Source organism: Onychostruthus taczanowskii, unplaced genomic scaffold (genome assembly GCF_017590055.1).
Source record: "Onychostruthus taczanowskii isolate IOZ18803 unplaced genomic scaffold, ASM1759005v1 scaffold89, whole genome shotgun sequence".
In the NCBI taxonomy this organism is placed as follows: Eukaryota; Metazoa; Chordata; class Aves; order Passeriformes; family Passeridae; genus Onychostruthus; species Onychostruthus taczanowskii.
The window spans coordinates 1,865,571-1,879,053 of record NW_024506882.1 but is presented as its reverse complement, the minus strand read 5'-3'; the positions used below and the strand labels follow the sequence as shown (position 1 = coordinate 1,879,053).

The following is a 13,483-nucleotide window of genomic DNA, read 5'->3' as shown; positions in this document are numbered from 1 at the left end:
GAGAACACAGTCATTTGGTCACGATGTATATTCCAAAGTCCCTAAAGAAAAAAAAACCCAAGTGTTTTGAATTTTAAAGTTAGATTTAAACTCTTACATTGCTTCAAAATCAGGGCTGTTGATCTTGATGCTTCATAATTGATAATTTCTTCTTAATAAGAAACTATTTCTGCGCAGTGAATATAATACTTTTCTTTGTTGCTTTTCTGGATGTTTTTCTTCTCTATATGAGACCTTCAATACTGTTTTTCTGTAGGAGACCAGAAAGGTTGTTTTAGGCACTCTGTTATAAATTGATGTTTTGCTAAATAACTTTGTTGTTTACTTAACCAGTGAATCACTGTATGTATAAAACAGGCCAGTTATCAAAACATTATTTGTTAGACCATTCCTACTTCCACAGAACCTTGCTGGTACTTGTGGCATTTCTGTGGACACCAACAGAGATAATGGATAAACGTAAAGGCTAAAAAAAAAAAAAAAAGACAAATATATTTATCTCCAATTAGATCCACCTTCTCTAACACTGTTTCCTGGTTCTTAAAGGGCGAGAAAGTTTTGTATTAGGTGGTATTTGTACCGATTTTTCTGCTGGGAATTCTTTATGAGTAATCAGCAGTGCTTACCTGTACTTGTGGTAATCATTCAGAATGCTATGATTGTATTTTTGAGTCACCAATTTGAATTTCAGTTGTTCAGACTACCTGGGAAAAAAATGCTGCTTCAGAAAATCAGGCTGACTTTTAAGCAGTTTCATTTATTACAATTCCATTTTGGTAGTAACCAAAGGTTGTGAAGGTGAGGGGAGTTGTGGTTAAAGGCTCACAATATAAATAACTGTAGCTAAAATATAACTTCTGTTCGAGGAGATGAAGGTGCCAGAGCGGCCTGGTGCTGAGGGCCTTTTCCACCCTTGAACAGGAGACAGTCCTGCTGTTTTATTTTCCTCTTTTTTTCCTTGGCACAGGCAGCTGGACACTGCTGTGGTGGCGTGGCCCTGTGGATGGGCACGGTGAAGTTGTCCTGTGTCCACCAGTGCAGGTCACAGGAGTCTCACCAGCCTCCCTGAGATCTGTGTCTGCCTGTGCAGCCCGGCAGTGGAAAGCAAGGGGTGCTATTTTAAACATCTCTTTTCATGAATTTTGCCAATTGTGGTCATCTTATTTATAGTAGCCAGAGGCACAAAGTGGTGTTGCTGTGGAAAAGGTATGAGATGAGAAGTGAGGAGAGCTATTCCTGACCCCACAGACCTCCTTCTGAGGATGGATTCTTTGTGAGGAGATGAAATCCTTGGGCAGGTCATTAGAGGTGAAGTCAGAAGTGCTTTGTTCCAAACTGAGCATAAAATTGTCAGTTATTTTATCAAACTGAATTTGTGGTGGCATGAAGTGGTACTGTGGCTCTTGAGCTTGTTGCTTTTTTCTTAGACTGAAGCTCCAACAGCAATTTTCTGCTTAGGGCAGTGCTGCAAGTCAGCCAGTGTTCTGTTTTGGTGGATTTTCCAACGTTTGTCTCTGATTTCCCATTCCTCTCCTGCCACTGTGTCCATCAGGCTGGCTGGGTGCTCTGGCCTTGCCAAGGAGATGGTGCTCTAAAACCTGTCTTACCTTTTAGTTTTCCTGCTGCCAGTCTTGACACCCAATTCTTCAAAGGGCTGGCTTTGGGCCAATAAAACATTATTTAAAAAAACCTTTTATCACTATTGCGTTAGCTCCTGTATCATTACAGCAGCTCCTGCACAGTCCTCTGTTGTATATGGAATATTTTAATAAGAATTCTAGCAAAGAGATTCCTGTGTGGTATTGGTGGCCAGTTTATTTCAGATCCTTATGGATTGTATTTTCCAGTGGCTGTTAATGTGTTCTGCTTCAGTAGCTTTGAGAGGATAATCGTAGACTGAGTATAAATTTATGTAAGTACTTGTGAATTATGAAACTGTAGAATCTGTAGTAAAAGTTTCTGTGAATGCTACTTAGAGCAGGTGTAATTCAGGCCATTTCCAGCTAAATTATCTATGCTAAATATTGATTCAGGGAACCACTTAAAAGAAATGTTAGTGCATGATCATGGATCTGTCAAATTTGGGCCAGAGAGGAAGGCAGAGTTTTCCTTCTGCTCAAAGCAAGGTGCAATTTTTGTTTCATGAGTGCAGGGTGGGAGAAGGGGAGCTGCCACAACATCAGCATGGTCAGTGAGCATAGAATTTAGAGAAATGAGTGACTGCTGATAAATCCATTTAATTGTGTTTGGTCCTGTGCTCAGTGATCTCTGAGAAAAAGAGCAAAGTGTAAGCACAGAAACAGTGCTGTTGTTGGAAAATGTACATGCAGTTAAAATGCCAGCCAACAGCAAGGCAAAACTTGCAGGTGTATCAATTCCACAGGTTTTGCCTCTGGAGAGCTCATGGCATGGTGGTTTTTAAGGCAGTTTTCTTCCCTGGTTTTGTGTCTCTGAGATGGCACCAACTTGAGAGCACCAAAGTAACAAAAACCCTCTCTAACCCACAAGGAGGATGGTGAGTGTGTGCCAGTAATGACTAATGTGTGATGGGCAGAGGATAAATCTTGCTAATGACCTTTTGTGTCTTGATTGAATTTGAAAAATAGCTACATTTGTTTTATTTAAATCAAGGCAAATATATCTGGTGTCTGATCATTAACATCCTCAAGCGTACAGATGTCATAAATCTGACAAGAGGATGATGGAAAACTTGTGCAAATATATCATCATCTAGTTGGGGCTGTCGATCTCAGCCTGGTGACAAATCCACGGACTCAGCCCTTCAGCCCATGGAAAACTGCTTTTTATTACTCCAGATTATGAAATTAACTTTTTAAATCCCAGACATCCTTTCAGGAAAAACAGTCAGGGAACCATTTTAGTAGTTTATTCTTTTCTTTCTGTATTCCATGAAGGAGAGTGTTCTGCTTTATTTTCTCTCACAGCTGAAAACCAGAGCTTGACCATGATAGAGAGGTGAAGGTTCTTTGGGATATGTTATTTTCTAAGAGTACAAACCTGTGCTTTTCTGAGCCTTGAGTTTCAGAGGCATGTGGTGAAAATGCCTAGAAGTGTCTCTCTGATAGCTTTTTTTTTAGCTATCAGAATGAATAGAATCCACTGTGGAGACAGTCTAGATTCTACAGCGAGGCTTGTTATGTCAGCCAGTATTTGATGGCTTCAGGGCTCTGTCATATGATGAAAGCAGGTATGAATGCAGAGCTTCACACTTCCTGTTTATAAAGCTGCAGAGCTGCAAGTGGCTGCTCAAATTCACAGAGCAGTAATTATTTCACAACTCCGGCATTCAGCTGTGCTGCTTGTTTTGGGAGGGCACCTCAGCAGTCTCTGCTGAGCATGTATTTCAAAGGCAGGAGTGACTGGGGGAATTCTGCTGAAACTTCCATGGACTGATGAGAAGATGCTCCTTAGAAGGGACCTCAGAGATCATCTTGTTCCACCCCCCTGCCATGGACACCTCCTGGTGTCCATGCTCCAACCCGGCCTTGAACACTTCTCTGAGCAGCCTGTGCCACCCTCACAGGGAGGAATTTCTCCTAATATCCAATCTAATCCACTCTCTGTCAGTGTGAAGCCATTCCCCTTGTCCTGGCACGCCAGGCCCTTGTAAAAAGTCTCTCCCTGTGTTTCCTGTCAGCTCCTTCAGGTACTGGAGGTCACCCCAAATCTCTTCTCCAGGCTGAACCATCCCAATTCCCTCACCCTTTCCTCCCAGCAGAGCTGATCATCTGGACAGCCTCCAGCAGCTCCAGGTCCTTCTGGATTGCCCCTCAGGGCTGGGGGCAGCTCTGCAGGTGGGATCCCAGAGAGCAGAATCCCCCATTTCCTGCTGCCCACGCTGTGGGGTCAGCCCAGGATACAGGGCATGTCCAGCCTCTCACCCAGCAGCGCTCCCAAATCCTTCTCCTGATGGCTGATCTGTTGGAAGAGAGTTGGTTTGTAGTCTGTAATTCTTCAGGTGCTAAATTGCAGCCACCACTTTCTCCTTTTCCTCAGGTTCCAAGTTTAGGGAAGTGAACTCAGGGGGTTTCTGCCTCTTGCTGAGGACTCCCCAAGTTATTTCCTGTTGGAAATGAGGAACATTGGTGGAGTAAACTTCAGTCAGCTAACGGTAAATTTCCTTTCCTGAGATACCTTTTGAGGTCTTTAGAGGCTTTTTATTAAATACCAGTTGAAAACTTACAAATTAGGGGCAAATATTGCCTCCTGCTTAGGCTGCTGCAAGTGCTGTGGTTCTGTGGGAGCTGATTGCATCCTTTTAGTAGGTTTTTAGTAATTCTTAGATGGTTCCCAAGCACGGCAGAAACTTGGTGATTGCACAAGTGTTGAATGTGCAGAGAGTGATGCAAGTTTGAGAAAAGAGGATTTAAGAACATAGGTGTTTCATAAATAAGAAAAAGTTGATTATCTTAAAGGAAAAAAACCTCCAAAAGTTGAATTATGATTCAGTAAATGTTGGGAATCCTCTGGTCTCTCACTCCTCAGGTGAATCATGTCTCTAAATAGGAGCAGGCTCACAATATTAGCTGCAGTTCTGTCCTGTCAGCATGTTACTGGAGATTCCAATCAAAGCAGTCAGGAAAGCTGCCAGGGGAGTTTAAATAGATATCATTCCAGCCATGGGGCTGGAGGTCACAGGATAAGCTGAACAAATCCTCATTTTGAGTGTTAAATATCTTGATATAAGTGAAAAGACCACTGTCAGGCTATTCTATATGTAATATGTTTTCTTATCTTGATGTAGTCTGAAACTGAGTTCTCAAAACATTTGTTTGGATTATAGATTATATGCCTATGTACTTCCCAGGTCATAAACCTGAGCTTTATTTCTTGGATTTTAATCAATTACTTCAGTTGTTTTATAGTTTCTAATCAGTTTCTAGTTTTTCCTCCTGTTACACCAGGGTTTTTTTAAAATATACATGCCCAGAGAAAGTTGTTGAACTTTCATCCTTAGAGATTTCCAAGCTCTGCCTGGACAAAACCCTCTGGAAGCTGGTTTGAGTTCAGCCTTGACCCACTTTCAAGCACAAGGGTGAACCAAGTGACCTCCTGAGATACTTTCCAACCTGATAGATTCCATAAAATATTTCAACTTGAATTTTGTGAAGCCTTGTTTTGATGAAGCCCTAAATCTACCTGACTGTGTCCTACAGAGAAAAAAAAAAAAAAGGACAAAAATAGAAACTAGGAAGTTGTTCAGCGTGAGATGAAGCATCTCTAATGAAATGTGAAAGAAAAAAAAATAAGAGGGGACTACTTTGAATCCTGTTTACTTGACTTGTAACAGTTTCAGGCTTTCTGGCTGCTGGCACTGTGGCAGGAATGAGTAAAACAACCCTCACCCCTTTGCTGTGCTCGGGGGAACTCGGCCCACTGTCTCCTTTCATAAAATAAGTAAGGCATTCAGTTCTTTAGTACTCAAGAAAATGAAATCAGATTCAAAGAAAGGGCATCAGAAGGGATGACAAGCCTGTGAGAATGAAAAAGAACATAGCATTACCAAGTAATGTGATGAGGTGAGGCATGAAGTGTCTATTGAATTCTCTAAATTAGGATTATTGTATGACTCCTGCTTTGAGGTAGGACTGGGTAGGATTTTTCTGTATTTAAAAACCCAGGTGTTACTAATATCTGTCATTCCAAAAGTGTCACTATCTTCTGAAAACTGAGTGTATTTTGGTTGGGTTGTGAAGTCATACATTGCTATAAATCATTTGCTGTATGGGAGGTCTAATGAGTGCAGAGCTCTTATGACATCTCCATGACTTAGTTATTAATTATTATTAAAATAATCCTGCTCTGTTCTGGTCTAAGAAGAAGTTGTAAATACTGTGAGCATACAGAAAGCTGATGGAGGAAGGGTAGGACAAGTGTGGCATTTTCAAACAGCAGAGTTGTTTCTGTCCACTGACTTTGGTTATTTCCAAGCCTGGTGTAAAGCAGACCTGCCCAGCTGGGGTTTTAGGGCCTCCTTCAGGGCTCCTCTTGGCCTGATGGTTTCCTAGTTTGAGTTTCTGCATAGAAAAGAAAGTTCTGTGGGTTAATTCTAATTAAGACTTTCAATTCTTAGTCATTTAAAAACAAGTTATTTCTTAATTTGTTCCATTCCTTGAAGCAGGTGCTTTTTCTATAAGTTGTACTTAGTCTGAATTATTGTGAATGTCCATGTGATATTTGCAGTATTGAAGAACTACAAAAAGCATCTTTAACATTTAATTTTCATATGAAAAGGTCATTTACATAATGAGACAATGAAGCCTTTGGGCAAAGATGAATGTAGAAGAAAAATCCATTAAGGTAGATTCTGCCTAGGAGTTTGAAAGGGCCTAATTCACCAAACTTTGAATGCTGGATTATTGCTGGCACTTACAGGAATAAAATTCCCTGCTTGCCTAAAAAGAGTGGCAAAATCCTAATGCACATTTTCTTTTGTGATTTCTTCAGGGACACCTTACCTTTGTTAGTGATGACTCCATATCTCATAGGCTGTGTAGCTTTAATGTTTGCAGCTGAGCTGTCTAATAGTAGTTTTCATTTCTTTTTTTTTATATATAATGAATTTGAACACCTCTGAGAAATGGGGATTTTTATGGGGTTATATTTACAGCTGAGCAGGGCTGACATGGTCCCTGCAGGTGGGGCTTATTTGGAAAGTGCATCACTTTGAAATGCTGCTTTATTAAACTGATGTAAAATCACTTCAGCATTTCTGATTTTTAATGGCTGTAAACTGAGTTCAGATCTTGGCTTGGCACTAAATGTGTCTGCGCGTGGCTTTTTGTAATAATTCACCAAATCTGCTTAAAAACTGATACAAGTTATAATCAATCAGAATTTTTCTATGTAGCCTATTAATTGATTCATTAGAATGAAAGGAAATTCCTTAGTGATTTTAGTGTATTACTGGCATGTGCCTAAGCCCTAGATGTGAGACTCTCTGTTTAATAATCTAAAAATTTAATAAAACCATTTTTCTTATAAACAAATGGTAACATTTGCAACAGGGCCTTTATTTGGTGCTGAATAAAAGGAGCTGTCTGAGAAGGGTTTGGACAAGGGCTGCCCAGGCAGTTTGTAGTGGCCAGGGTTTATTTCCCATATAAATGTCATTTAAGGTGGGACTGGTGCAAGCCCTGAAATAGCTCCTCACTGAATCACTGCCTCCCCTGGCTTGCTCAGCTGTCACAGGTGGGGTGACCTGGCAGATGCAGCGACATGCCCTGATCTCCAGGGTGTTTAAATCCTCCTTTTAACCTCTCACAGCCTAGGACAATCCTCTCCCATCCCACGGAAATGTGATTTTGAGGTGACCTGTGCTTCCTTGGGGTGTGTTTGGGGCAAAGCAAGGCGTTAATGGTGGTGTTGATGAAGTGCCCACCTTTGCAGAGAGGAGCTCCTGGGACAGGGATGCTTCTGAAAAACCAGCAGGGCCAGCCCTCCCTCAACTCAGGGCAGGCTGAGGTGGGCAGAAAGGATGTCTGGCTTTGTCAGACCCTGCGGTTCGGACTTTTGGAGTGGTTTTAAATAGTCACTGAGACAGTCTGTACCTTCAAGAGCTCTGACTTCCTCCTGCTCAGGCTCTGCAGCCACAGGGCTGGGCAGGGGCAGCTGCTCTGAGCCAGCCACTGCTTCCAGCAGCAGCTACAAAGGCAAAAGGAATCTCTAACATTTCTTTTGGTGATTTGTTTTTTCAAATATCCAAATCCTTTGAAGCTGTTTCGCTTAGTTTAGAGTTTGAATTGGGCCCACAAGCTATGAGAGGCAATGTCACTGGGCCAGACTAAGAGAGAATTGTATTCTGTGTAAAAATGTGGGCTTCATCCTTTGAAAATAAAACCTACTACAAGCCCTTTGGAATTCTTCCTCAAAACCAGTGATTTTATTCACATTGTGTCTCTCCTTTTGTTAGCTGGTCTTTCAGTTGTCATCCACTCACAGTTTAATTTCATGTTAAGTGTTTAATATAGAATGGATGCTTATGTTTCTTTTGTGTTTGAATGGATGTTCCTTATCTCAAATCTGGTGACAATGGCAGTGCTCAGGGTTTGTGACAGATTCCTGAGCTGAAATATTTTAACAGGAATTTCTATCTCCTTTAAGCTTGCCCTCTTCCAGTTGGAACCCATTGCTACTACTACAGTTCCTGCTGAAGAGCCCTTCCTTCTCCAGCTTCCTTGTAAGCTCCCTTCAGATGCTGGAATTGTTTCAGATGATTAATTTCACTCCATTAGTTTGCAAAATTTGTTCTTTTAAAACTCCGAGACTTTGAATGAAATAAAAAAGTGGAAGAAACACAGAGCCCTAAACAGAACAGGAAGTACCAGATTGAATAAGTCTGTGGATGTGGGGGAAAAAGAACTGAAAGTATTGGGATAGTAATTATGAGAACTTGAGTTTTGCAGATTGAATTTGTTCTAAAAATGAACTTGAATGTGGCATCATGAATGTATTTTGGGCTGAAGAAGCACTTCTTTTCAATCCCTGTTTCTAGCTGTTAGGTGTTATCCAGAAGCAAAATCTTACTCTGGAAATTTCCTAGTCTTGTCAAGATTTCTAGCACGTTTTCCCTCGTGATGTGATACAGTTAAATCCTGGATTTCAGTTTTAAAACTGAAAAAATGGATTTGAACTTTGTACAGCTGAAATGGGAGTGCTTTAGGATGAATGACCAGCAGTTGGAGCAGTCAGAGCAGCCTGGTCTGACTGTGCCAGGATCTCAGGGAGGGTTGTTATCAGTAATGTCAGAACTTTTTGGTCCCTGTTTTCCAATCCTGCAGCTAACAACATAATTTGTCTTTGCCTAAAGAATTAGAATTGATCTTTTTGGCATTAGCCAATTCCCCACTTTTTTTGTTGTCTGCTATTTAGCATTGTCTTCTGATCACCTTGGTTAAAGAATTGTGGTGTAAATGTGTTGTGAGAACTAATGTTATTTTTTAAATAATGAGTAGGTTGCAATGTTGATAGGGCAGAGCAGGAAGAAACCACAACATGCACTAATTCCAGTGCAGAACACAGGATAAATATCTGCAGAGGCCACAGTGTTACAGGGATAGAGGTTAAAAAGCAGAACAGAAAACATTTGATAAATATAAAATCATAAAATGTTCATAATTTATCATGCAAATGTACTGCTGCTAATAGAGACTGTAATGTCCTTGAGGATATCTTGTGAGTCTCTCCAGGGATTCAGGGAGAGATCCCAGCTGCTGCCTCTGTTCAGGCACTGGGGCTCTTTGGTGAGAAGCCTTTCTGACACCTTTTCTGTTTCTGTGGAGCACTGGGCAGGGTGTTCACAGCAATCCCTGCAGCTGGAGCCATCCCACCCATCCGAGCTGCTCAGTGGCACTGGAGACTGGGAGCTGCTCTCCATCTGAATGTGCTGTTTCATCCTTCCCTTAGGAGTAATGTACAGCTCATGCTGAATATCTGCAGTGAGGAATTCTCTAATGTAAAACTAGCATGGCATCTTTCAGGGTAATCCTAAATGTGAATCCTGGGATGTTAATTGAGGATTCTCTTAACAGGAGATGCAGCAGTGGGGATGGAGTTTGGAAATAGTAATGCTAATTGTTAGCTATTGTCTGTTAAAAAATAAAGCTCTGATTCAGTTCTTGGTGTTCTACCAACCATGTAATGGGGTCCCAGAACTAAGCACGTGGTGGTTTTTATTTTATTTCTTCACTCCCTAGTCCAGTGTCTGTGTTTGTGATTGTGCTGGTGTTTTTCAGCCTGTCACAGGTTGTTATTATGTGTTTGTAACAGTGCAACAGGAGACGGAAATTTGGGACCTGACACTAAAATATTCCCTTTACAGCTGAGTTTGAGATGATATTTTAGACAGATGTGTCCCCAAGAGTTGGGAATAGGAGGGCTGGAAGCAGAGAGCCTTTTCTTGGCCCTGTGAATACACACGTGTGGAGTGTTTGTGCCAGAGCACTTGACTTGCAAGTGAGTCATATTTTTCCCTCTGACTTCAGAAATTAAGATGTAGCAATGTATAAATATTATCTGAATCTTTTATTATTCGTGTCATAGCATGTAAGTACTGTGCTTTACTAGAGTTGGCTCTTTTAGCTGCCAGAGGCCAGCAGTGGAGTGAATATTTGATCAAAACGATGCCAGAAATCCCAAATTAGAACTCCTTCCTTGCCTCTCATCCTCACTGAAGGTGATGGGAAGCTCTGCCTTTCTATGTAGAAGTTGTAGCTTCTGTTTAACTTTCAGGCTTAGACTATAATTTTTTATTTAAAGAACAATTCATATTACAGTTGTGTTTAGTATCTTTGGCACTGTTGGGAGACAGGATGTGAAATATTTGTTATATTTCAATTTATTTTGTAGCACGGTCCTTATGTGGTGTTTGCATTTACATAGTTGGCACTTGCTTTTCATTTTAGCAGGGTGTTTATTTCTTGGAAATGAGTTTTATATTGTAATTTTGTGAATCTTAACAAGCATAAATGTCTCAATCATTTTCATGGTGGTAATAAAGCAGAAGCAGCTTTTTTGAATTGTGACAGAAGCTGCTCTGCTCACCTATAACAACACAAACTTTCAGTGTGTTTGCCAGGAAAACTGATGAAGGGACAGCTCAAAAAAGCAGAGTTTGGTTTCTAATCTAAACAGGACTAAACATTAATTCTAAATGCTGGAAAGATTGAAAGCTAAAACATTCACCTGGGAAATCATGGGCAAACCAGAACTCTGAAGGTGCATCAGAGGAAAACAGCAGTGGGAAGGGAGAGCAAATATTGGGAACTCAGGGGAACATGGGCATCCCACACTCCTGATTAATTTTTAGTCCATGTTATCTCTTGGAGGGTGGTTCAGTGCTGCTGCTCAAGATGGTGTGTGCTCTGTTTAAAACCATTTAAAACAATTAAAAAATCATTTAAAACTTGTCCCCCTTTTGCTCCTTTTCCCAGCCAGCACAGGACAGGGGCCCGTGGATGGGAAAGGTGACATCCTGGGATGATCCAGGGCTAGGAATTGCTCCTGGAGAATGAGTTCACCATTTCTTTACTTGATAACAGGAATCCCTTTGTCCCTAATTTATAATATTACAATTTATTGTGCTTAAATTTGCAGTTGTAAAAATGGTAAAATAGATTTTGCTGGTCTGAAAGGTTTTGTGAATTTTTAGGTTCTTTCAGGTTTATCCCATGGCTCATATGGATGAGAGCTCCTTTAATTCCTGAGAATCTAAAATATGGCCAATAAGATTTCCATGTTCAGATAGTGGAAGGATTATTTCATTATTATTATTATTATTTTATTATTTCTTCACTGGCTGCTGTGTACCAGTTGCTCTCCACACTGGGCTTACTGGGAGAATTAATCCAAACATCAGTGTGCCCTGATGGAGATAGAGAGGGATAAAACAGGCTGGGAATGCTGACATTCTTTTGGGAATGGGAGCTGGTAGGAGTAAGCTCTTTGAAGATTAAAAGCATCACATAAATGCTAAGTATTCATGTTACAGAAATTGGCAAATCCTATTGTAATGACTAAATCTCCTTGCACTCCCTGCACAGGAGATGTGAAACCTTTGATATGCATTAGGGGAAGGTCTGATAGAACCAGAGAAAGCTTTATCCACAGGGATACCAAAAACAAGGAATAGGTGGGAGGAAAAAAATACAGCTGGGTTGAATAATTCGATTTTTTAAAAAATACCCAAACCTTGGTGTTGTTATCCTTAAATTCTTGTTATTGGTAATGTGTGAAGCCTTTCTGGAGGTGTCCTGTGAAAACTGAGTGGTGCTATTTCTGATATTCCAGTCATGAAAGATTCCTTAGGAGTGGGTTCATTTTTCCATTAGGGAAGGCAGGAATTTTTAGTCTGTGTTTTCTCCCAAAATATTCCCAAATGGATTCCTTTTTAGCAAGGGTGTGTGGGTGTGGAGGTTGACTTTTTAGTCATAGCTGGTTCATTTATCTCAATTGTATTTTGCAGTTGGTTCCTCCAATTTGGGGTTGTTCCCAAACACACTTTACTTTCACTTGCACATTTTACCTCTTTGAAGCTTTTTAGTAATTGCTTTGGTTCTTGACAACTTCATAACCACAGCCATTAAGTCACAATAAAGACTAATGAAAAAAGTAATAAAATTTCCATGTATAACTAGGATGAAGATTCCTAAGGGAAATATCGAGCGAGTGATTACAGGGAAGATAATTGTCTGGTTAGAGAATTATATGCCCTGTGAGTTTGATATTGAGCCTCAAAAATTGTCACTTAAAAATCAAAATATTAGAATTATGAAAAAACCTGAGCTGGAAGTGAGGAAGAACTTGAGACAGGTGATTTTTTTTCCTTGCTTTCTGAAGGATGAGCAAGTTGTCAGTTTTATTAGAATTCAGGTTTGGTTATTTTTAGTAAAGAATAAATGCAATGTTATGCTGATGGTTGCAAATTATTGCTTGCTTTGTGTACTTGTGATGTGCAGGGCTGGTGGGATTTTGTTTTTTAAGGCACTGACTTAGCAAGCTGCTTTTCACCCATGTAGTGACATTGGAAATTCAGATTTTGGGATGTGTTTGGAGAGTACTGGGGCATTTTGATGCTTCCATTTCTAGGGGAAATTACCAGTGCTTCAGATGAGCTGGAAAGGTTCTTGACCCTTCACCTTGACTGACCTTTTTATCCTGTGTTTTCTCTTCCTGCTTATGCAATGTTTTGTTTCCTGTTTTGACTTTCAGCATTGTTGATACATGGTGGTTTTCTCCCTTGGTTGGGCTGGTTTGGGTTTTGTGCTGGGAACCTGTGAACCAGAATAAATCCTTTATTTTCATGTACTCAAATGAAGCATTTCAGGCTTTTGGGACAGAGATCAGCTTTTTGCTGCTCCTCCTAATGGCACTGATGTTTTGCAGCCAGCTTTTGTGATTCTGGAGCTGTTTCTGTACCCAATTAGTTCTACCTGATGTTAATTGGTCAGTTTATAGTAGCCAGGACAGATTAATTCCTCTTTCCCCTCAGTTAAACACTTGGAGTTCTGCCCTTTTCACTGATTAAATCAGCTTTTTAGTAGTAGCTTGTAGTGCTTTTACACAATATCTTAGCTCATTTATCACACACGTGTCTGATGCAGGCTGGAATTGATATCCATTTCAGAGCTGAGACAAGACATGGAGAGGTTAAGTGTCTCTTGCCTGCATGTCTCAGGCACTGCTAAGAGTTCAAATGCTTTTATTTGTCACCTTTGCTCCATCAGACAAGTGGCTGCTGTGGAAAGAGCTGTGTTTTGGCTCTCAACCTCTGTTTCTCAGCATTTTACATCACTGTGCTTTAATTTGGAAGGATGGGGGGAAAAGCATTGTTATGTGGCTGGCCTGACTTTGCAAATAAATATTAAATAGGAATTTTAAATACATTTATTGTGCTTGCTCTTGATGCATATATCACAGGTAAGGTGTATAATATTTTTTTTCTAAGCTGTAATAACTCCGCTGG

At 40.5% G+C, this 13,483-nt stretch overlaps 1 protein-coding gene across 3 annotated transcripts in view; it reads left to right on the top strand.

Annotated features, from left to right (window-relative positions):
- Positions 1–13,483, top strand: part of USP32 (ubiquitin specific peptidase 32) — a 62,379-nt gene that overhangs the window by 1,161 nt on the left and 47,735 nt on the right. The window lies entirely within an intron of this gene.